At 48.7% G+C, this 22,760-nt stretch overlaps 1 protein-coding gene across 1 annotated transcript in view; it reads left to right on the top strand.

Moving 5' to 3' along the window:
• The window catches only part of WNT9A (Wnt family member 9A), a 97,326-nt gene that overhangs the window by 6,609 nt on the left and 67,957 nt on the right, over nucleotides 1–22,760 (top strand). The gene's annotated exons all lie outside the window — the stretch shown is intronic.

The raw sequence follows: 22,760 nt of genomic DNA, 5'->3' as shown, positions 1-22,760 counted from the left end.
TCACTGCACCCCCGGTTCATCTGTAGGGGTGATGGCTACAAGCGTAGGTGGCTTCATGAGGGGATTGGATAACTACATGGAGCAGAGATCCACCAGTGGCTATTAGTCACAAGGTATAGATAGAACAGTGTTACTGATGTAATGAACACGAATTTGAGCAGCCTTCGGAGGACAGTGGAAGACAGGGGGGCCTGACGTGACTTGGTCCAGTGCAAAGAGTCAGACTCGACTGTGTGACTGAACAACAGCAACGATAGATAGAACTCTATCTGGGGCAAGTGATGCTCTGTCTTCCTGGTGCTTGGGAGGAGCCACAGTGGGAGGGATTCTGGTGCACTGGCCCCACTAATGGACCTCCTGATGGCACTTGGTTTTTTTGGCCACTGTGTGACACAGAGTGTTGGATTGGATGGTCCACTGGCCTGATCCAGCAGGGCTTCTCTTATGTTCTTCTGTGACACGGAGTGTTGGACTGGATGGGCCATTGGCCTGATCCAACAGGGCTTCTCTTATGTGACACAGAGTGTTGGACTGGATGGGCCACTGGCCTGATCCAACATGCCTTCTCTTATGTTCTTATGTGACACAGAGTTTTGGACTGGATGGGCCAGTTGGACTGGATGGGCCACTGGCCTGATCCAACATGGCTTCTCTTATGTTCTTATGTGACACGGAGTGTTGGACTGGATGGACAATTGGCCTGATCCAACATGTCTTCTCTTATGTTCTTATGTGACACAGAGTGTTGGACTGGATGGGCCATTGGCCTGATCCAACATGGCTTCTCTGATATTCTTCTGTGACACGGAGTGTTGGACTGGCCTGATCCAACAGGCTTCTCTTATGTTCTTATGTGACACAGAGTGTTGGACTGGATGGGCCATTGGCCTGATCCAACAGGCTTCTCTTATGTTCTTATGTGACACAGAGTGTTGGACTGGATGGGCCATTGGCCTGATCCAACATGGCTTCTCTTATGTTCTTAAGTGACAGAGTGTTGGACTGGATGGCCACTGGCCTGATCCAACATGGCTTCTCTTATGTTCCTAAGTGACACAGAGTGTTGGACTGGATGGGCTACTGGCCTGATCCAACATGGCTTCTCTTATGTTCTTAGGTGACAGAGTGTTGGACTGGATGGGCCATTGGCCTGATCCAACATGGCTTCTCTTATGTTCTTAAGTGATAGAGTGTTGGACTGGATGGGCCATTGGCCTGATCCAACATGGCTTCTCTTATGTTCTTATGTGACTCAGAGTGTTGGAGTGATGGGCCATTGCCTGATCCAACAGGGCTTCTCTTATGTCCTTCTGTGGCACAGTGTTGGACTGGATGGGCCTTTGGCCTGACCCAACAGGGCTTCTCTTATGTTCTTATGTGACACAGAGTGTTGGACTGGATGGGCCACTGGCCTGATCCAACATGGCTTCTCTTATGTTCTTAAGTGATACAGAGTGTTGGACTGGATGGGCCATTGGCCTGATCCAACATGGCTTCTCTTATGTTCTTAAGTGACACAGAGTGTTGGACTGGATGGGCCATTGGCCTGATCCAACATGGCTTCTCTTATGTTCTTAAGTGACAGAGTGTTATATATATCTCTTGAACCAAATGATGGAACTAAAAAACGGATTAATATCCGGATTACAAAAAATTGTTCTTCCAACTCAGCCATGAACAGACAAGCCAGACTAGGTGAAAAGGGACTACCCGTAGAGACCCCCTGAACTTGTAGAAAAAAATGATCACCTGGAGATTGGCAACCAGAGCGGCTTGTGCAAGCACCGTGCAAGAGACATTGGCGGCACCTGCTGCCATCTGCCTCTCAGCGCCTTGCCCTTCTCCACGGTAGCAGCAGCTGTTGTTGTCTGCTCTGAACTGCTTTCCGGCGAGTCTGAAGAGCAGGCGTGCTTTGACTGAGCCCCTGTCTGGTTGGAGTGAAACTTTGTTTGGTTGCTTCAGACCCCCAGAGGATGGAACACTTTCCCTATCAAGAAAGGTTAAAACGCTTGGGGCTCTTTAGCTTGGAGAAACGTCCACTGCGGGGTGACATGAGAGAGGTTGACAAGATCATGCCTGGGATGGAGAAAGCAGTGAAAGAAGTCCTTTTCTCTCTTCACGGGCACTTAGTGAAACTGCTGAGTAGTCGGGTTAGAACGGATAAAAGGAAGTCCTTCTTCACCCAAAGGGTGATTAACACGTGGAACTCGCTGCCACTGGAGGTGGCGGTGGCGGCTACAAGCATAGCCAGCTTCAAGAGGGGATTGGATAAGCATATGGAGCAGAGGTCCATCAGTGGCTATTAGCCACAGCGTATTGTTGGAACTCTCTGTCTGGGGCAGTGATGCTCTGTATTCTTGGTGCTTGGGGGGGGGCAACAGTGGGAGGACTTCTAGTGTCATGGCCCTACTGATGGACCTCCTGGTGGCACCTGGTTTTGTTTTCTTTTGTTTTGGATTTTTTTTTAATTTTTGCCACTGTGTGACTCAGAGTGTTGGACTGGATAGGCCATTGGCCTGATCCAACATGGCTTCTCTTATGTTCTTATTAAGCCATGGAATTCACTGCCACAGGAGATGGTTGCAGCTACAAGCATAGACAGCTTCAAGAGGGGATTGGATAAATTGTGGCATCTGGAGCAGAGGTCCATGAGTGGCTATTAGCCACAGGGTATAGATGGAACTCTGTGCCTGGGGCAGTGATGCTATGTATTCTTAGTGCTTGGGGGGGGCACAGTGGGAGGGCTTCTAGCCCCACTGATGGGCCTCCTGATGGCACCTTGTTTTTTTGGCCACTGGGTGACACAGAGTGTTGGACTGGATGGGCCGTTAGCCTGATCCAACGTGGCTTCTCTTATGTTCTTATTAACCCATGGAATTCCCTGCCACAGGAGATGGTTGCCGCTACAAGCATAGACAGCTTCAACAGAGGATTGGATAAACATCTGGAGCTGAGGTCCATCTGTGGCTATTAGCCACAGGGTATAGATAGAACTCTCCGTCTGGGGCACATGATGTTCTGTATTCTTGGCGCTTGGCGGGTCAGCAGTGGGACCTGCTGACCCGCCAAGTAGGCGTTAACTTGGACGAAATCTTTTAAGTAGGCGTTAACTTGGACGAAATCTTACCTCTGAAGTGCTTCTCTGCCATGGGAATGGTCTACATTTTTCAAAGATTTCAGGTTTTCATGGCTCGCATCATCATTAGGGTTTGTAGAATCTTTCGGGCTCAAGTGCCGTGTTCGACTGGAGAAAGTTTTCCTTCCAGACGTTTCGTTCTCAGCTGCGGAGAACATCTTCCGTGGCGTTGCAGCCGGAGCAGGCGCCCTGACCTTCTCGGCTGCTGTGCATTGAGGAAAAATCTACATTTTTACTTCTCAAAGTGATTTTGAGCACATATGAAACTCCTTGATACTGATTCAGACTTTTGGTCCATCAGTGTCAGTATTGTCTGCCCAGACAGGCAGCTGTTCTCCCGGGTCTCAGGGTGAGGTCTTCTACATTATGTCCTGCTTGGTCCTTTTAACTGGAAATGCCGGGGGTTGAACCTGGGACCTTAAGAACATAAGAAAAGCCATGTCGGATCAGGCCAATGGCCCATCCAGTCCAACACTCTGTGTCACACAGTGGCAAAAAATTTTATACATACACACACACTGTGGCTAATAGCCACTGATGGACCCCTGCTCCATATTTTTATCTAAACCCCTCTTGAAGGTGGCCATGCTTGTGGCCGCCACCACCTCCTGTGGCAGTGAATTCCACATGTTAATCACCCTTTGGGTGAAGAAGGACTTCCTTTTATCCATTTTAACCTGGCTGCTCAGCAATTTCATCGAATGCCCACGAGTTCTTGTATTGTGAGAAAGGGAGAAAAGTACCTCTTTCTCTACTTTCTCCATCCCATGCATTATCTTGTAAACCTCTATCATGTCACCCCGCAGTCGACGTTTCTCCAAGCTAAAGAGTCCCAAGCGTTTCAACCTTTCTTCATAGGGAAAGTGTTCCAGCCCTTTAATCATTCTAGTTGCCCTTTTCTGGACTTTCTCCAATGCTATAATATCCTTTTTGAGGTGCGGCGACCAGAACTGCACACAGTACTCCAAATGAGACCACACCATCGATTTATACAGAGACATTATGATACTGGCTGATTTGTTTTCAGTTCCCTTCCTAATAATTCCCAGCATGGCGTTGGCCTTTTTTATTGCAAACCCACACTGTCTTGACATTTTCAGTGAGTTGTCTACCACGACCCCAAGATCTCTCTCTTGGTCAGATCTCTCTTCTGCATGCCAAGCAGATGCTCTGCGGCTGAGCCATGGCCCATCCACTTCTTTCCTCTGTGGGACCATCGACCTTTTCCTGTGAGTAGCTCTGCACACTCTAAATTGAAAAAGGAATCTAAGTAGACTCTCCTTTTCCTTCTCTCTTGGACCCAGCCTTTTACGAGATGTTACTGGGGGCTGGAAGGACATTGACTGCCAACGTGCCTGAGTTCCAGTTCTTGACGGGGCGCATGTAGGGTTGCCATCCTCCAGGTGGTGAAAGGGGAAAAACAAAGCGTGAAAAATAACTAAAGCCAATGAGTACAGATTTGAAAAAAATGTAAGTTCTAATATCTCTATCAGTGCAGTTTTGGAATATCATAGCCCAGAGTACGATCGAAGTCCATATAACGTGTAACTGAAGGAAAAATACTTCTAATACTTCAAATGTCTAGAAAGTGAACCACTGTCCTAGTTCTCAAGGTAAGAAGGTCTCCTTATCAGCTCCTTCCTTCTTCATGAAAAAGTGCTTGTGCAAATAAAGTGCTTATCATAATTCTCTTATAGCAGTGTCTTCTCAATTTTCACTTTCCATTATATGATGATGATATTGGATTTATATCCTGCCCTCCACTCCGAAGAGTCTCAGAGTGGCTCACAATCTCCTTTACCTTCCCCCCCCCCACAACAGACACCCTGTGAGGTAAATGAAGATATTGGATTTATATCCCGCCCTCCACTCCAAAGAGTCTCAGAGGGGCTCACAATCTCCTTTCCCTTCCTCCCCCACAACAGACACCCTGTGAGGTAGATGAAGATATTGGATTTATATCCCGCCCTCCACTCCGAAGAGTCTCAGAGGGGCTCACAATCTCCTTTACCTTCCTCCCCCACAACAGACACCCTGTGAGGTAGATGAAGATATTGGATTTATATCCCGCCCTCCACTCCAAAGAGTCTCAGAGGGGCTCACAATCTCCTTTCCCTTCCTCCCCCACAACAGACACCCTGTGAGGTAGATGAAGATATTGGATTTATATCCTGCCCTCCACTCCGAAGAGTCTCAGAGGGGCTCACAATCTCCTTTACCTTCCTCCCTCACAACAGACACCCTGTGAGGTAGATGAAGATATTGGATTTATATCCCGCCCTCCACTCCGAAGAGTCTCAGAGCGGCTCACAATCTCCTTTACCTTCCTTCCCCTCACAACATACACCCTGTGAGGAAGATATTGGATTTATATCCCGCCCCCCACGCCGAAGAGTCTCAGAGCAGCTCATGATCTCCTTTACCTTCCTCCCCCCCACAACAGACACCCTGTGAGGTGGGTGGGGCTGGAGAGGGCTCTGGAGAATCGGGTTTGATTCCCCACTCCTCCACTTGCACCTGCTAGCATGGCCTTGGGTCAGCCATAGCTCTGGCAGAGATTGTCTTGAAAGGGCAGCTGCTGTGAGAGCCCTCTCCAGCCCCACCAGTCCCACAGTATGTCTGTTGTGGGGGAGGAAGGTAAAGGAGATTGTGAGCTGCTCTGAGGCTCTTCGGAGTGGAGGGCGGGATATAAATCCAATATCTTCTTCTTCTTTAAAAATATATAATTGTGTTTGTGATCTTCCTAAAATTTATATCTCTGCTACCTAATCTTAAATAGGTACATGGCCTGTCCCAACCTTACATGGCCCGGCCCAACAAGGTCTCATTTATGTCAGATCCATCCCTCATAACAAATGAGTTTGACACCCCTGTTCTAATATAATATGGTGTCGCTTTACTGTGCTCTGGTAAGACCTCACCTGGAGTCTTGTGTTCCGTTTTGGGCACCACATTTTAAGAAGGATATAGACAAGCTGGAACCGGTCCAGAGGAGGGCGACGAAGATGGTGAGGGGTCTGGAGCCCAAGTCCTACGAGGAAAGTTTGAAGGAGCTGGGGATGTTTAGCCTGGAGAGGAGGCGAATGAGAGGTGATCTGATCACCATCTTCAAGTACTTGAAGGGCTGTCATATAGAGGATGATGTGGAATTGTTTTCTGTGGCCCCGGAAGGTAGGACCAGAACCAATGGGTTGAAATTAAATCAAAGAGTTTCTGGCTCAACATTAAGAAGAACTTCCTGACCGTTAGAGCGGTTCCTCAGTGGAACAGGCTTCCTCAGGAGGAGGTTTTTAAACAGAGGCTAGATGGCCATTTGATAGCGATGAAGATCCTGTGAATTTAGGGGGAGGGGTTTGTGAGTTTCCTGAATTGTGCAGGGGGTTGGACTAGATGACCCTTGAGGTCCCTTCCAACTCTATGATTCTATGATCTTTTCCATACCAGTTCTTGGTTAGTGATAATATTAGGTTTTTCTTTTGTTTTCCACCATAGGTTTTTGAGAACATCTTGGCTCATTAATATTGATGATGGCCATGAGACAATTCGTTGTGGGCAAAGTCAAAGGAAAAAATGAATGCAGCTTGGCTTGCTTGCTCGAGCTTGGTCCTGTAATAAGATGTCATTAATACCTTCCTAACCTCTAGAACTTTGGGGTCTGTGTGTTGTGCTTAGAATATTTTTTTAATGCTCCGTTGGTGATTAAAAAAATGCTCTACGTGTGGTGGTAATGGTGTTCTAGAGCGTCCCATTTTATACAACAGGCCAGTGTATTAATCGTTGGTAAAAAATTGGCGTTCATGAGCAGAGCGAGGGCGGTATCAGTAGTTCAGTTTAAGCCAGCCGTCGGTAGTGCCGTTGTGAGGATAAAGGGAGAAGGAGAGACGGTTGGTTGATTATAGGGCAAAATTCCAGGTGACATCATAATGTAAAATATATAGCCTATCCAATAAGCCATGTCGGGCCCCTGTTGGGGAGAAAAATAATGCAAAAATCCAAAAAATGTCAAGTGACAGCATGATATCACAGCCCAACAGTGATGCCAGTCCCTTCTAGGAATTGCTGGGAACTCTGTGGCGCAGAGGGTTAAAGCTGCAGCACTGCAGTCCTAAGCTCTGCTCACGACCTGAGTTCGATCCCAGTGGAAGCTGGGTTTTCAGGTAGCCGGCTCGAGGTTGACTCAGCCTTCCATCCTTCCGAGGTCGGTCAAACGAGTCCCCAGCTTGCTGGGGGGGGGGGAAGCATAGAGGACTGGGGAAGGCAAGGGCAAACCACCCCTTAAAGAGTCTGCCGTGAAAACGTTGTGAAAGCAGCGTCACCCCAGAGTCGGAAGCGGCTGATGCTTGCACAGGGGACCTTTCCTTTTCCTGTCATTTTGCCATAGAGTTTCCAGTGATCCCTAGAGAGGTAGGATGTCACTTCTGCTCCCCCCTGCCCGAAGTAACATCATGCCATCACAGCCTGTACCCCCCACCCCACCCCCTGGGCTTCTTCCATAGTGTCCTTTTTTTTTTGTCATCAAGTCACAACTGACTTGTGGGTGACCCTGTGAGGTATGCGAGACAAGAGGTGTGCTGGGATGGTTTACCACTTGCCTGCCTCTGCATAGCAACCCTGGATTTCCTTGGTGGTTTCCCATTTGAGGACTAACCAGAGCTGACCATGCTTAGCTTCTGAGATAGCCACCTTCAAGAGGGGATTGGATAAACATATGGAGTAGAGGTCCATCATTGACTATTAGCCACAGTGTATTGTTGGAACTCTCTGTCTGGGGCAAGTGATGCTCTGTATTCTTGGTGCTTGGGAGGGGCAACAGTGGGAGGGCTTCTAGTGTCCTGGCCCCACTGATGGACCTCCTGATGGCATCTAGGTTTTTTGGCCGCTGTGTGACACAGAGTGTTGGACTGGATGGGCCATTGGCCTGATCCAACATGGCTTCTCTTATGTTACACAGAGTGTTGGACTGGATGGGCCGTTGACCTGATCCAACATGGCTTCTCTTATGTTACACAGAGTGTTGGACTGGATGGGCCGTTAGCCTGATCCAACAGGGCTTCTCTTATGTTCTTATGTGACACAGAGTGTTGGACTGGATGGGCCGCTGGCCTGATCCAACAGGGCTTCTCTTATGTTCTTATGTGACACAGAGTGTTGGACTGGATGGGCAATTGGCCTGATCCAACATGGCTTCTCTTATGTTCTTATGTGACACAGTGTGTTGGACTGGATGGGCCATTGGTCTGTTCCAACATGGCTTCTCTTATGTTCTTATGTGACAGAGTGTTGGACTGGATGGGCCGTTGGCCTGATCCAACATGGCTTCTCTTATGTTACACAGAGTGTTGGACTGGATGGGCTGTTGGCCTGATCCAACAGGGCTTCTCTTATGTTCTTATGTGACAGAGTGTTGGACTGGATGGGCCGCTGGCCTGATCCAACAGGGCTTCTCTTCTGTTCTTATGTGACACAGAGTGTTGGACTGGATGGGCAATTGGCCTGATCCAACATGGCTTCTCTTATGTTCTTATGTGACACAGAGTGTTGGACTGGATGGGCCATTGGTCTGTTCCAACATGGCTTCTCTTATGTTCTTATGTGACAGAGTGTTGGACTGGATGGGCAATTGGCCTGATCCAACATGGCTTCTCTTATGTTCTTATGTGACACATAGTGTTGGACTGGATGGGCAATTGGCCTGATCCAACATGGCTTCTCTTATGTTCTTATGTGACACAGAGTGTTGGACTGGATGGGCCATTGGCCTGATCCAACAGGGCTTCTCTTATGTGACACAGAGTGTTGGACTGGATGGGCCGCTGGCCTGATCCAACAGGGCTTCTCTTCTGTTCTTATGTGACACAGAGTGTTGGACTGGATGGGCAATTGGCCTGATCCAACATGGCTTCTCTTATGTTCTTATGTGACACAGAGTGTTGGACTGGATGGGCCATTGGTCTGTTCCAACATGGCTTCTCTTATGTTCTTATGTGACAGAGTGTTGGACTGGATGGGCCATTGGCCTGATCCAACATGGCTTCTCTTATGTTACACAGAGTGTTGGACTGGATGGGCCGTTGGCCTGATCCAACATGGCTTCTCTTATGTTACACAGAGTGTTGGACTGGATGGGCCGTTGGCCTGATCCAACAGGGCTTCTCTTATGTTCTTATGTGACACAGAGTGTTGGACTGGATGGGCCGCTGGCCTGATCCAACAGGGCTTCTCTTCTGTTCTTATGTGACACAGAGTGTTGGACTGGATGGGCCGCTGGCCTGATCCAACAGGGCTTCTCTTATGTTCTTATGTGACACATAGTGTTGGACTGGATGGGCAATTGGCCTGATCCAACATGGCTTCTCTTATGTTCTTATGTGACACAGAGTGTTGGACTGGATGGGCCATTGGCCTGATCCAACATGGCTTCTCTTATGTTCTTATGTGACACAGAGTGTTGGACTGGATGGGCCATTGGCCTGATCCAACATGGCTTCTCTTATGTTCTTATGTGACACAGAGTGTTGGGCTGGATGGGCCGTTGGCCTGATCCAACATGGCTTCTCTTATGTTCTCTTATGATCAGGCTATCCAGGTCAAGGCAAGAGATTCAGAGATGGTTTGCCACTGCCTCCCTCTGCGTAGCAATTCTGGACTCCCTTGGTGGTTTTTGTCAAAGGAATCGAGTCCTATGAGGAGGACTCATAGGACCTGGGCCTGTTTAGCCTGAAGAGGCAGCGGCTGAGAGGTGATAGGATCACCATCTTCAAGTACTTGAAAGGCTGTCCTATAGAGGATGGTGGGGAATTGTTTTCTGTGGCCCCGGAAGGTAGGACCAGAACCAATGGGCTGAAATTAAATCAAAAGAGTTTCCGGCTCAACATTAGGAAGAACTTCCTGACTGTTAGAGCAGTTCCTCAGTGGAACAGGCTTCCTTGGGAGGTGGTGGGTTCTCCTTCCTTGGAGGTTTTTCAACAGAGGCTACATGGCCATCTGTCAGCAATGAGGATCCTGTGAATTTAGGGGGAGGTGTTTGTGAGTTTCCTGCATTGTGCAGGGCGTTGGACTAGATGAACCTGGAGGTCCCTTCCACCTCTGTGATTCTATGATTTTATGATTAGGAAGAACTTCCTGACCATTAGAGCGGTTCCTCAGTGTAACAGGATTCCTCGGGAGGTGTGGGCTATCCTTCCTTTGATGTTTTTAAGCAGAGGCTAGATGGCCATCTGACAGCAATGAAGATCCTGTGAATTTAGGGAGAGGTGTTTGTAAGTTTAGAGCATTTCCTCAGTGGAACAGGCTTCCTCGGGAGGTGGTGGGCTCTCCTTCCTTGGAGGTTTTTCAACAGAGGCTAGATGGCCATCTGACAGCAATGAAGATCCTGTGAATTTAGGAGGAGGTGTTTGTGAGTTTCCTGCATTGTGCAGGGGGTTGCATTAGATGACCCTGGAGGTCCCTTCCAACTCTATGATTCTAGGATTCTATGATTAGGAAGAACTTCCTGACCATTAGAGCGATTTCTCAGTGGAACAGGCTTCCTCAGAAAGTGGTGGGCTCTCCTTCCTTGGTGGTTTTTCAACAGAGGCTAGATGGCCCTCTGACAGCAATGAGGATCCTGTGAATTGAGGGGGAGCTGTTCGTGAGTTTCCTGCATTGTGCAGGGGATTGAAGAAGAAGAAGATATTGGATTTATATCCCGCCCTCCACTCCGAAGAGTCTCAGAGCAGCTCACAATCTCCTTTACCTTCCTCCCCCACAACAGACACCCTGTGAGGTGGGTGGGGCTGGAGAGGGCTCTCACAGCAGCTGCCCTTGCAAAGATAGCTGTGCAAGAGCTATGGCTGACCCAAGGCCATTCCAGCAGGTGCAAGTGGAGGAGTGGGGAATCAAACCCGGTTCTCCCAGATAAGAGTCGACACACTTAACCACTACACCAAACTGGCTCTCCTTCCTTGGTGGTTTTTCAACAGAGGCTAGATGGCCCTCTGACAGCAATGAGGATCCTGTGAATTGAGGGGGAGGTGTTTGTGAGTTTCCTGCATTGTGCAGGGGGTTGGACTAGACGACCCTGGAGGTCCCTTCCTCCTCTATGATTGTCATCCAAATCCTAACCAGGGTTGACCTTGCATAGCTTGGTACACAAATTCCTCTTCCGTTGCCCCGCAGAGGCTCATCCATCCTTCGCTCGACTTCTGTACCACCGCGAGCCCTTTGACCTCCTGGCTGTGGCTTTTCGCCTTGTCTTTGCGTGCTCTGAGCCGCGGTGGGCAGCCCCGCCGAACAGAAGTCCCTGGGCAAAGGGCCACCGCTTCATTCCAGGGTCTGCCGAAGGAATTGAGACAGCTGGGGGCCTAATCTCTCCAGCCTGAGCTGCCCCTCTTTTATTTCGAGCGTAGGAATTTTTGGCCATCCAACCCTGGGAGCTCCGGGACGGATCTTTCGGCCCCTGCCTGTTAATGAGATGGTGTCAGCCTCCAGCTATGCCGCTGTCTGGCCGCTCGGCTGTTTTGGCAACGGGGAGGGGGGAGAGCTAACAACCGTCAGGTGGTCTTGGGCAGGGTGTGGGCCCGGGATTGTTTCCTGGAGGGTGGGGTGCAGCCAGAGGGGTGTGTGTGTGGTGGATGGACCTAAATGCAATGGGTAAGGCTAGGGGTGGCCAAACTGCAGCTCTTTCACACATATTGTGTAGCTCTTGAAGCCTTCACTGCCCCATCAGCCGGCTTGGAGAAGGCATTTGTCGCTTTAATTCACTTCTCCAAGCCAGCTGTCAGCTTGGAGAATGCGTTTAAAGTTGCTTTCTTTCAATCTCTCCCTCCCCCATCTACCTTCCTTCCTTCCTGTCTTGTGGCTCTCAAACATCTGACGTTCATGTCTTGCAACTCTCAGACATCTGGCCTTTATTCTATGTCAGCTTGGAGAATGCATTTGAAGTTGCTTTATTTCCACCTCTCCCTCCCCCATCTATTTTCTTTCCTCGCTTCCTTGTGGCTCTCAAACAACTGACGTTCATGTCTTGCAACTCTCAAACATCTGGCCTTTATTCTATGTCTGCTTGGAGAATGCATTTGAAGTTGCTTTCTTTCCACCTCTCCCTCCCCCATCTATTTTGCTTCCTTCATTTAAAGTTGCTTTCTTTCAATCTCTCCCTCCCCCATCTATTTTGCTTCCTTCCTGCCTTCCTTGTGGCTCTCAAACATCTGACGTTCATGTCTTGCAACTCTCAAACATCTGGCCTTTATTCTATGTCAGCTTGGAGAATGCATTTGAAGTTGCTTTATTTCCACCTCTCCCTCCCCCATCTATTTTCTTTCCTCGCTTCCTTGTGGCTCTCAAACATCTGACGTTCATGTTTTGCAACTCTCAAACTTCTGGCCTTTATTCTATGTCAGCTTGGAGAATGCATTTAAAGTTGCTTTCTTTCCACCTCTCCCTCCCCCATCTATTTTCTTTCCTCGCTTCCTTGTGGCTCTCAAACATCTGACGTTCATGTTTTGCAACTCTCAAACTTCTGGCATTTATTCTATGTCAGCTTGGAGAATACATTTAAAGTTGCTTTCTTTCCACCTCTCCCTCCCCATCTATTTTCCTTCCTTCCTGTCTTGCGGCTCTCAAACATCTGACATTTATTCTATGTGGCTCTTATGTTAAGCAAGTTTGGCCACCCCTGGGAAAGGCCCTGGGTTTGAAAGGTCCTTTTAGGGGCTGCCAACTCTGAGTGTGGAAATTCCTGGAGACTTGGAACTATAGGACTTGGGAAAAAGGACCTTGATAAGGTATAGTGCATAGAGTTCACTCTCCAAAGCAGCCATCTTTTCCAGGGGAAACTGATATCTGTCATCTGGAGACTAGTTGTGATTTGAGGGGGGGGGTGGTTCTCAAGGGCTCACCTGGAAGCTGGCAGCCCTGTGTTCATCCCAGAACCCTGTGTGACACAGAATGTTGGATTGGAAGGGCTATTGGCCCGATCCAACATTGTTTCTCTTATGCTCTTAACTATGGGTGGCCAAACTGTGGCTAGGGAGCCACATATTGTGCTGCTCCTGGAGGTTGAGGAGGTTTACTCTCAAGTAAGTACGCTTGGCATCAAGACCTCAGTCAATCTCTGAGTGCTGACCCATAGGTAGGCGACAATTTCCACCTATTACCACCATAGAGATCCAAATAGGCAGCCGTGTTGGTCTGAAGTAGTAGAACAAAATAGAGGTGTGCATGCACACGAAAGCTTACGTTCTGAATAAAACTGAGTTGGTCTTAAAGGTGCAATGGACTCCTATTTTGTTTTACTGTTTCCACCATGTGTGAAGTGGAGAAGGAGGGGGAAATAGGCAGGCAGGCTTGCAAACTTCTCCACCGCAGAGGTCGCCCGGAGACCTAGAGCAGCGAAAGATGGTGCAAGAGCCAAGGGAGCCGCTGGAAGAAGGGATGGAATCAAAGAGGGTGGTGCAGGGTTCCCCCATTAGTTTTATAGCTCTTGTAGGGGCTGCATTTACTAATCTTGGTGTCAAGTCAAAGAGAGATGCCTACTGATGCAAATGGTAGTGATTTATATGGTACATGTGTGTATCCTTCTCCCACTAGTGCCAAAAAAATAATCCCCTAACCTTTCCCTATGCTGGTTTTATGGGAACTGTTATTACCACCATTTTTTAAAAAGTTTCCTTCTAGCATGGTCATGTTGTAAAGTGCATACGTATGTATTTTATCTTTCAGTGCAAAGAAAGCATTAAGAGTTTTAATAAAGACTCATGTGTAGTATTTATTCATGTCTTGCCGTTCTCAAACATCTGATGTTGATACTATGTGGCTCTTACATTAAGCAAGTGTAAGACGGCCACATGAAATGCAAAGGTCTGGGGGAAAGAAGGGAAGGCCAAGCTGTGACTCAGAAGCCACATGTGGCTCTTCCACACATATTGTGTGGCTCTTGGAGCCTCCACCACCCCATTGGTTGACTTGGAGAAGGCATTTCTCTCTTTGTCACTTCCTCAAGCTGAGGCCAGCTGGTGGCTTGGAGAATGCACTTAAAGTTAAAGTTGCTTTCATTCCACCTCTCCCCTCCCTCGCTAGTTACTCCCTCCTTCCCTCCCTGAAACATCTGACATTTATTCTATGTGGCTCCTATGTTAAGCATGTTTGGCCAGCTCTGCTTTGGAGAAACGCCAGTATAGGTCAGAGTGCCTTGGCACCCTTTGTGTTCAATTTACAGCTGGGCCTCTCACAAATGAGCAGCACTGAGGGGTTGTGGCTCAGTGGCAGAGCATCTGCTTGGCATGCAGAAGGTCCCAAGTTCAAGCCCCGGCATCTCCAGGATCGGGTAGGAGGTGACGTGAAAGACCTCTTCCTGAGACCCTAGAGAGCAGCTGCCAGTCTGAGTAGACAAGAACGATAGACTCAAAAGGTCTGATTCAGTAGAAGGCAGCGTCATGTAGGGGACGGACGGTGGCTCAGTGGCAGGGCATCTGCTTGGTAAGCAAGGAAGTCCCAGGTTTAATCCCCGGCATCTCCAACGAAAAGGGGTCCAGGCAAAAAGGCGTGAAAAACCTCAGCTTCAGACCCTGGAGAGCCACTGCCAGTCTGAGTAGACAAGACTGACTTTGATGGACCAAGAGTCTGATTCAGTAGAAGGCAGCTTCATATGTTCATATGTTTTGGGGAGGGACGGTGGCTCAGTGGTAGAGCATCTGCTTGGTAAGCAGAAGGTCCCAGGTTCAATCCCCGGCATCTCCAACTAAAAAGGATCCAGGCAAGTAGGTGTGAAAAACCTCAACTGGAGACCCTGGAGAGCCGCTGCCAGTCTGAGTAGACAAGACTGACTTTGATGGACCGAGAGTCTGATTCAGTATAAGGCAGCTTCATATGTTCACAAGGAACGATGGCAACTTTAAGGGAGAGATGGTAGCTCAGTGGTAGAGCATGTGTTTTGTAAGCAGAAGGTCCCAGGTTCAATCCCCGGCATCTCTAACTAAAAAGGGTCCAGGCAAAGAGGCGTGAAAAACCTCAGCTTGAGACCCTGGAGAGCCTCTGCCAGTCTGAGTAGACAAGACTGACTTTGATGGACCCAGGTTCTGATCCAGTATAAGGCAGCTTCATGGGTTCATATATGTTGGGGAGGAATGTTGGCTCAGTGGTAGAGCATCTGCTTGGTAAGCAGAAGGTCCCAGTTTCAATCCCCGGCATCTCCAACTGAAAAGGGTCCAGGCAAGTAGGCGTGAAAAACCTCAGCTTGAGACCCTGGAGAGCGGCTGCCAGTCTGAGTAGACAAGACTGACTTTGATGGACCCAGGCTCTGATTCAATATAAGGCAGCTTCATGTGTTCATATATACGTTCAGCACATAGGGTGCATTTGGGGAGCCCAGTGGCATCCTCCGCCCCATGGGAGGTTGAGGCATGAAGCAAACGGGATGAATTCTGCTGACGGCTGCCCCTGGAGCTCCCCAGCTGCAGCCTTAACTAGTTTCCAGCTGTGCGTCTCTGCTCATTGAGGCAGTTGTCACAATGCAGGCAGCTGTGCGGCATGCCTGGGGCCAGGTGAAATGCAAAGCTCTATGGGCAGGGAGAGCTCTTACTCTTTGCATAGGTTCAGAGCTGGCTCGGGGCATGTCAGTTAGGGATGCCAACCTCCGGGTGGGACCTGGAGAACTCCTAGAAGATGATGGTATTGGTTTTATATCCTGCCCTCCACTCCAAATCTCAGAGCGGCTCACAGTCGCCTTTCCCTTCCTCCCCCACAACAGACACCCTGTGAGGTAGATGAAGATATTGGATTTATATCCCGCCCTCCACTCCGAAGAGTCTCAGAGCGGCTCACAATCTCCTTTACATTCCTCCCCTGCAACAGACACCCTGTGAGGTGGGTGGGGCTGAGAGAGCTCTCACAGAAGCTGCCCTTTCAAGGACAGCTCTAAGAAAGCTGTGGCTGACCCAAGGCTATTCCAGTAGCTGTGGGTGGAGGAGTGGGGAATCAAACCTGATTAGATTTAAAAGAATGCAGATTTATACCCCGCCCTTCTCTCTGAATCAGACTCAGAGCGGCTTACAGTCTCCTTTATCTTCTCCCCTCACAACAGATATCCTGTGAGGTGGGTGGGGCTGAAAAGAAGTAGAAGACTGCAGATTTATTCCCCGCCCTTCTCTCTGAATCAGAGACTCAGAGCAGCTCACAATCTCCTTTATCTTCTCCTCCCACAACAGACACCCTGTGAAGTGGGTGGGGCTGAGAAGTGGAAGAAGACTGTGGATTTATACCCCGCCCTTCTCTCTGAATCAGAGACTCAGAGCGGCTTACAGTCTCCTATATCTTCTCCCCTCACAACAGACACCCTGTGAGGTGGGTGGGGCTGGAGAGGGCTCTCCCAGCAGCTGCCCTTTCAAGGACAACCTCTGCCAGAGCTATGGCCGACCCAAGGCCATTCCAGCAGGTGCAAGTGGAGGGGTGGGGAATCAAACCCGGTTCTCCCAGATAAGAGTCGGCACACTTAACCACTACACCAAACGGGCTCTCAGAATCAGAGCTCATCTCCAGACTACAGAGATCAGTTCCCCCCTGGAGAAAATGTCTGCTTGGGAAGGTGGACTCTATGGAATTATATCCCCGGAATCCATCTCCAGGAATTTCCCATCTTGGATCTGACAGCCTTTCCCCCAGGGGCAGGAGCTCCTTTGCCTATTAGGCCACACACCCCTGATGTAGCCAATCCTCCTGGAGCTTACAGCAGGCCCTGTAAGAAGAGTCCTGAAAGCTCTTGGAGGATTGGCTACATCAGGGGTGTGTGGCCTAATATGCAAAGGAGTTCTTGCTGCAAAAAAAGCCCTGCCTAGTACTAGTCCTATACCAGTGGCTGGGGAGGGGGAACTTGGCAACCCTATGTGAGCCCCATCAGGGCTTTTGGGGTAGAAAAAGCCCAGCAGGAACTCATTTGCATATTAGGCCACATCCCCTGTCACCAAGCCAGCCGGAACAGCGTTCCTCCTCAACAAAAGTCCCGAGTCCCATAATATTGGAGAAGACTCAGCAGAAGGTCAGCGAGAAATCTCCTGTTGGATTGTTCTGCACAGTTTCCTTTCCTGGCCACATTTGGCATGTGCGGAGCATCTCCTTTATGTGGTTTGGGCTTCCTGTCTTGGATAAGAACATAAGAGAAGCCATGTTGGATCAGGCCAACGGCCCATCCAGTCCAACACTCTGTGTCACATAAGAACATAAGAGAAGCCCTGTTGGATCCGGCCAATGGCCCATCCAGTCCAACACTTTGTGTCACATAAGAACATAAGAGAAGCCCTGTTGGATCAGGCCAGTGGCCCATCCAGTCCAACACTCTGTGTCACATAAGAACATAAGAGAAGCCATGTTGGATCAGGCCAATGGCCCCACCAGTCCAACACTCTGTGTCACATAAGAACATAAGAGAAGCCATGTTGGATCAGGCCAATGGCCCATCCAGTCCAACACTCTGTGTCACATAAGAACATAAGAGAAGCCATGTTGGATCAGGCCAACGGCCCATCCAGTCCAACACTCTGTGTCACACAATGGCAAAAAAATTTATATATACGCACACACTGTGGCTAATAGCCACTGATGGACCTGTGTTCCATATTTTTATCTAAACCCCCCTTGAAGGTGGCCATGCTTGTGGCCGCCACCACCTCCTGTGGCAGTGAATTCCACATGTTAATCACCCTTTGGGTGAAGAAGGACTTCCTTTTATCCGTTTTAACCTGGCTGCTCAGCAATTTCATCGAATGCCCACGAGTTCTTGTATTGTGAGAAAGGGAGAAAAGGACTTCTTTCTCTACTTTCTCCATCCCATACATTATCTTGTAAACCTCTATCATGTCATATCCATGGAGACACTGCAGAGTAGTCCTCATGCGTTCCTTGCATGCAAGGGTTTGCGCATGTCACTTCTTCTGGGACAAGGAGATGTTATCCTTGCGTCTTGCTGTCGAGCCTTGTGGTTTGCAGCTGCCATTGTGCAATGCTGTAATTGGGAGCTGAACCTGTTAGATCAGGGGTGGCCAACGGTAGCTCTCCAGATGTTTTTTTTTGCCTACAATTCCCATCAACTCCAGCCATTGGCCATGCTGGCTGGGGCTGATGGGAGTTATAGGCAAAAAACAGCTGGAGAGCTCAGCTACCGGAGGCCACCCCTGTGTTAGATGACTGTCGCTTCTCGTGGTGTTGGTTTCAGTGGGCAGCCATATTGCTCTGCGAGTGGAACGGTTAGAGTCGAGTCCTGTAGTTGAGGGGTGTCAAACATGCAGCTTGGGGGCCAAATCAAGCCCCCGGAGGGCTCCTATCAGGTCCCTAAGCAGCTGGCTGTCATCTGCATCCTTCTCCCTCTCTTTTGTTTCCTTCTGCATCACAGCTGGCTTTGCCAGGCTTGCTGAATCGCGCAGGAGCTACAGAGCAAAGCCTCTATCTTCTCCATTGGCTGCGGCTCCTCCATTGGCTGAGGAAGGGGGAAGGGCGAGCTTGCTTTGCCAGGCTCTCTCAATCGCACAGCAGAGCGACTGAGCCAAGCCTCTCTTCCTTCTGTGGGTTAAGGTTCCGCCCCCTCCTGGTCCCCTGGGAAAGAGCCAGAGCTTCCTTTGCCCAGTTCCCTGGATCACACAGGAGAGATACAAAGAGAGCACCTATAAGAGCACCGAGTGCTAATGTTTCAAGCATGTTTTATTTTAAGGGTTTTTTAAAATCTTTGATTGTGCTTGTCTGTGTCCTTTATAAAGTTTATGTCTCTGCTACCTGGCGTTATATTTTATGACACGCATGGCCCGGCCCGACAAAAAAGCAATTTCCTTTTCCTTTCTCACTCACATACAAAGAAGGTGCATCTTTCTCTCCACCTTGCACCATGGAGGCTGGGCGTGCATCCAGTTAGCTAAAATACATGTTCTATTGGTGTAGAGCTAGTTTGGTGTAGTGGTTAAGTGTGCGGACTCTTATCTGGGAGAACCGGGTTTGATTCCCCACTCCTCCACTTGCACCTGCTAGCATGGCCTTGGGTCAGCCATAGCTCTGGCAGAGGTTGTCCTTGAAAGGGCAGCTGCTGTGAGAGCCCTCTCCAGCCCCACCCACCTCACAGGGTGCCTGTTGTGGGGGAGGAAGGTAAAGGAGATTGTGATCCGCTCTGAGACTCTTTGGAGTGCAGGGCGGGATATAAATCCAATATCATCTTCTTCTTCCTTTCTCTCACCCACACTGTCTAGAAGAGGGGTGGCCAAACTGTGGCTCTTTCGCGCATATTGTGTGGCTCTCAAAGCCCCCGTAGCCCTGTTGGCTGGCTTGGAGAAAGCATTTCGGGCAACTAGAATGATTAAAGGTTTGGAACACTTTCCCTACGAAGAAAGGTTAAAACGCTTGGGGCTCTTTAGCTTGGAGAAACGTCGACTGCGGGGTGACATGATAGAGGTTGACAAGATTATGCATGGGATGGAGAAAGTAGAGGAAGAAGTCCTTTTCTCCCTTTCTCACAATACAAGAACTCGTGGGTATTCCATGAAATTGCTGAGCAGTCGGGTTAGAACGGATAAACGGAAGTACTTCTTCACCCAAAGGGTGATTGACATGTGGAATTCACTGCCACAGGAGGTGGTGGCGGCTACAAGCATAGCCAGCTTTAAGAGGGGATTGGATAAAAATATGGAGCAGAGGTCCATCAGTGGCTATTAGCCACAGTGTGTGTGTGTGTACACACATGCACATATATTGGTTACTGTGTTAAACAGAGTGTTGGAATGGTTGGGCCATTGACCTGATCCAACATGGCTTCTCTTACGTTCTTATCTTCTTATTTGTCTCTTTCAATCACTTCTCCAAGCCAAGACAGCTGGCAACTCGGAGAAACGCATTTAAAATTAAAGTTGCTTTCTTTCCAGCCTCCCTCTCTCCCTCCGTTATTCTACGTGGCTCTTAGGTTAAGAAAGTTTGGCCATCCCTTTTCATAAACATTTCTTGTCAGAGTGTAGGAAGTTCTTCGAGTAGAGCACTCTGGTCAGCCCAGCCCCAGCTATAGTTCTAGTGAAGACAAACTCAACAACAGCCAGTTCAAGTATATTTGGGTTCAGGCAAAATGCATAAGTCAAAGTCAGTCCAGTGGTCAGGTCACTCACATTCAGTCCAGCCAGTTCAATAGTACAAAATCTCAGTCCAGAAGAATAGTCATTTACCAGTCCATCAATCCAATACAGCTAATCAGTCCAACAGAATAACAAGCCACTCTCCAACTCCTCTCCATGTCTCTCCTCCGATATTCGCCCTTCTATTCACCCACAAGAGTTAAAGTGTGGCCACTGTTGATATACCTCTATTAGCCAATCCCATTGCCCAATTAGCTAATGAGCTACACATGTTACTCACATGCTTCTTGTTTCAGCTGTATAGTGGGAGTTACATAATCTTTTCACAGTATTATGGACCCTTAAAGTGACATATACTGTCATTTCTTATTAGCTTGAAATTGACAAAAAGGCTCAGTGTAACTTTGTAAGTTTGCTAGCACAGTCAGCAACCGGCAGTTTACTGCATGTTGCTAGATCCAAGGGGGGCAGTGCTTTGTTCTATTGCTTTTACTGCAGGGTTAGCTTTAAGCACTCTGCTACTCAAGGTAAAGATTCCCGGCGATACCAAACCAGAGAATCCAACCTGTGCAAGGTGAAATCTGTTGGGGATGCCCCCAAATCAATGCTCTGTTGCTGACAAATGTCTCCTGGAATGTTTGGATTCTCCATGACGTTGTAGGGTGTGGAGCTCACAGGTGAGCAGGTATCCGTTTTGACTTAACTGGGGAGAATTGGAAGGTCTGGAGCACTTTTGCCACAGAAAGACTAACCTTCTGGCCGAGGCAGAGAGGTGGGAAGGCGAGGTCAATGATTAATTTTTAATTATTTTTCTTTTTTTTTGAGGAAGCTGCTGGTGGCAATGAAATGGAAAGGGGGAAGGAAAAAACCCTTGTCCCTTTGGTACCCTTTTACTGGAAGCCTTTTCTGTTTAATAAGTTAAAAAGGCATGTGCTTTATCTATTATTTTTAAGTCTTCCTGGTCGGCCTCCCCTGGGGGCAGGTGATTGAATTGACGGAGGGTCCGCGGGAAAGCAGGGCCTGGAAATAGAGAAGAAATGGTTACACTGGTAGGACAGAAAAAATACCAACATGTAACTGGCAACTCTAGCAACATATCACAAATTCTGGATAAAATCCATCCCAAATTCACCCCCTCCCAAATATCTCCAGGAATTTTCCAAGCTGGAGTTGGTAACCTTGTGGTTTAGCATGTCGGGATACCTGACTTTTTGCACGCCTTTCAAGAGAGCCAGTGTAGTGCCATGGTTAGGAGCAGGGCTTTTTTTGGAGCAGAAATGCAGTTCTGGCTGGCTTGGTGTCAGGGGGTATGGCTTAATATGCAAATGAGTTCCTTCTGGGCTTCTCTGTGTGGAACAATGGTGACATCAGGGATGCAGCCTAATATGCAAATGAGTTCCTCTGGGCTTTTCTGTGTGGAACAATGGCGACATTAGGAGTGCGGCCTAATATGCAAATGAACTCCTTCTGGGCTTTTCCGTGTGGAACAATGGCAACATCAGGGGTGTGGCCCAATATGCAAATGAGTTCCTGCTGGACTTTTCTGCGTGGAACTTTGGTGACATCAGGGACTGTGGCCTATATGCAAATAAGTTCCTCCTGGGCTTTTCCGGGTGGGAAAATGGTGAAATCAGGGGTGTGGCTTAATATGCAAATTAGTTCCTGCTGGGCTTTTCTGTGGGATTTGGAGGGGGGTGGGGACCTCAGTGGAGTGTAGCACCATGTAATTGGCCCTCCTAGATGGCCATTTTTTTCTGGGGGAACTGATATCTGTAGTTAGGACGTCAGTTATAATCGGGGCTCATTTTGTAGCAGGAGCTCCTTTGCCTATTAGGCCACACCTCCCTGATGCAGCCAATCCTCCAAGACCCTGTAGGGCTCTTCTTACAGGGCCCTGCTGTCAGCTCCAGGAGGATTGGCTGCCTCAGGGGTGTGTGGCCTAATATGCAGAGGAGCTCTTGCTGCAAAATGAGCACTGGTTATAATTCCGGAGATGGCCTACCTAGTCGTCTCCAAGAAGGACTTCGATGAACACGCATGAAGTTGCCTTCTATGGAATCAGACCATTGGTCCATCAAGGTCAGTATTGTCTACTCAGACTGGCAGCAGCTCTCCAGGGTCTCAGGAGGAGGATTTTATTAGGATATCTGGTTAATATAGCAGAGTTTTGCCCAGTCTTAAAAGTGTGATGCTGAGTGCAGTAAATAAATCTCCCAGCAAGTATATTTTTAAAAAGTGAGAGAGAGAAACTTGTATTTATTCAAGAAGATCCACCTCACGTTCAGACTTCAGTCAAAAGGAGAGAGAGAAGCCAAATCGAAAGACCGCTTTCCCTGTCGCAAATGGCCAGCTCCACATGTGGGAGAGTATGAGGGCATTGTCTCTTCTTGAGAGATCTGCAGAGATTGTTGGAACTCTCTGTCTGGGGCAAGTGATGCTCTGTATTCTTAGTGCTTAGGAGGGGCAACAGTGTGAGGACTTCTAGTATCCTGGCCCCACTGATGGACCTCCTGATGGCACCTGAGTTTTTTGGCCACTATGTGACACAGAGT

The sequence above is a fragment of the Heteronotia binoei genome, chromosome 10 (genome assembly GCF_032191835.1).
Source record: "Heteronotia binoei isolate CCM8104 ecotype False Entrance Well chromosome 10, APGP_CSIRO_Hbin_v1, whole genome shotgun sequence".
NCBI classification, from domain to species: Eukaryota; Metazoa; Chordata; class Lepidosauria; order Squamata; family Gekkonidae; genus Heteronotia; species Heteronotia binoei.
The sequence above is the reverse complement of the archived record's forward strand: the minus strand, read 5'-3'. Positions and strand labels throughout refer to the sequence as shown.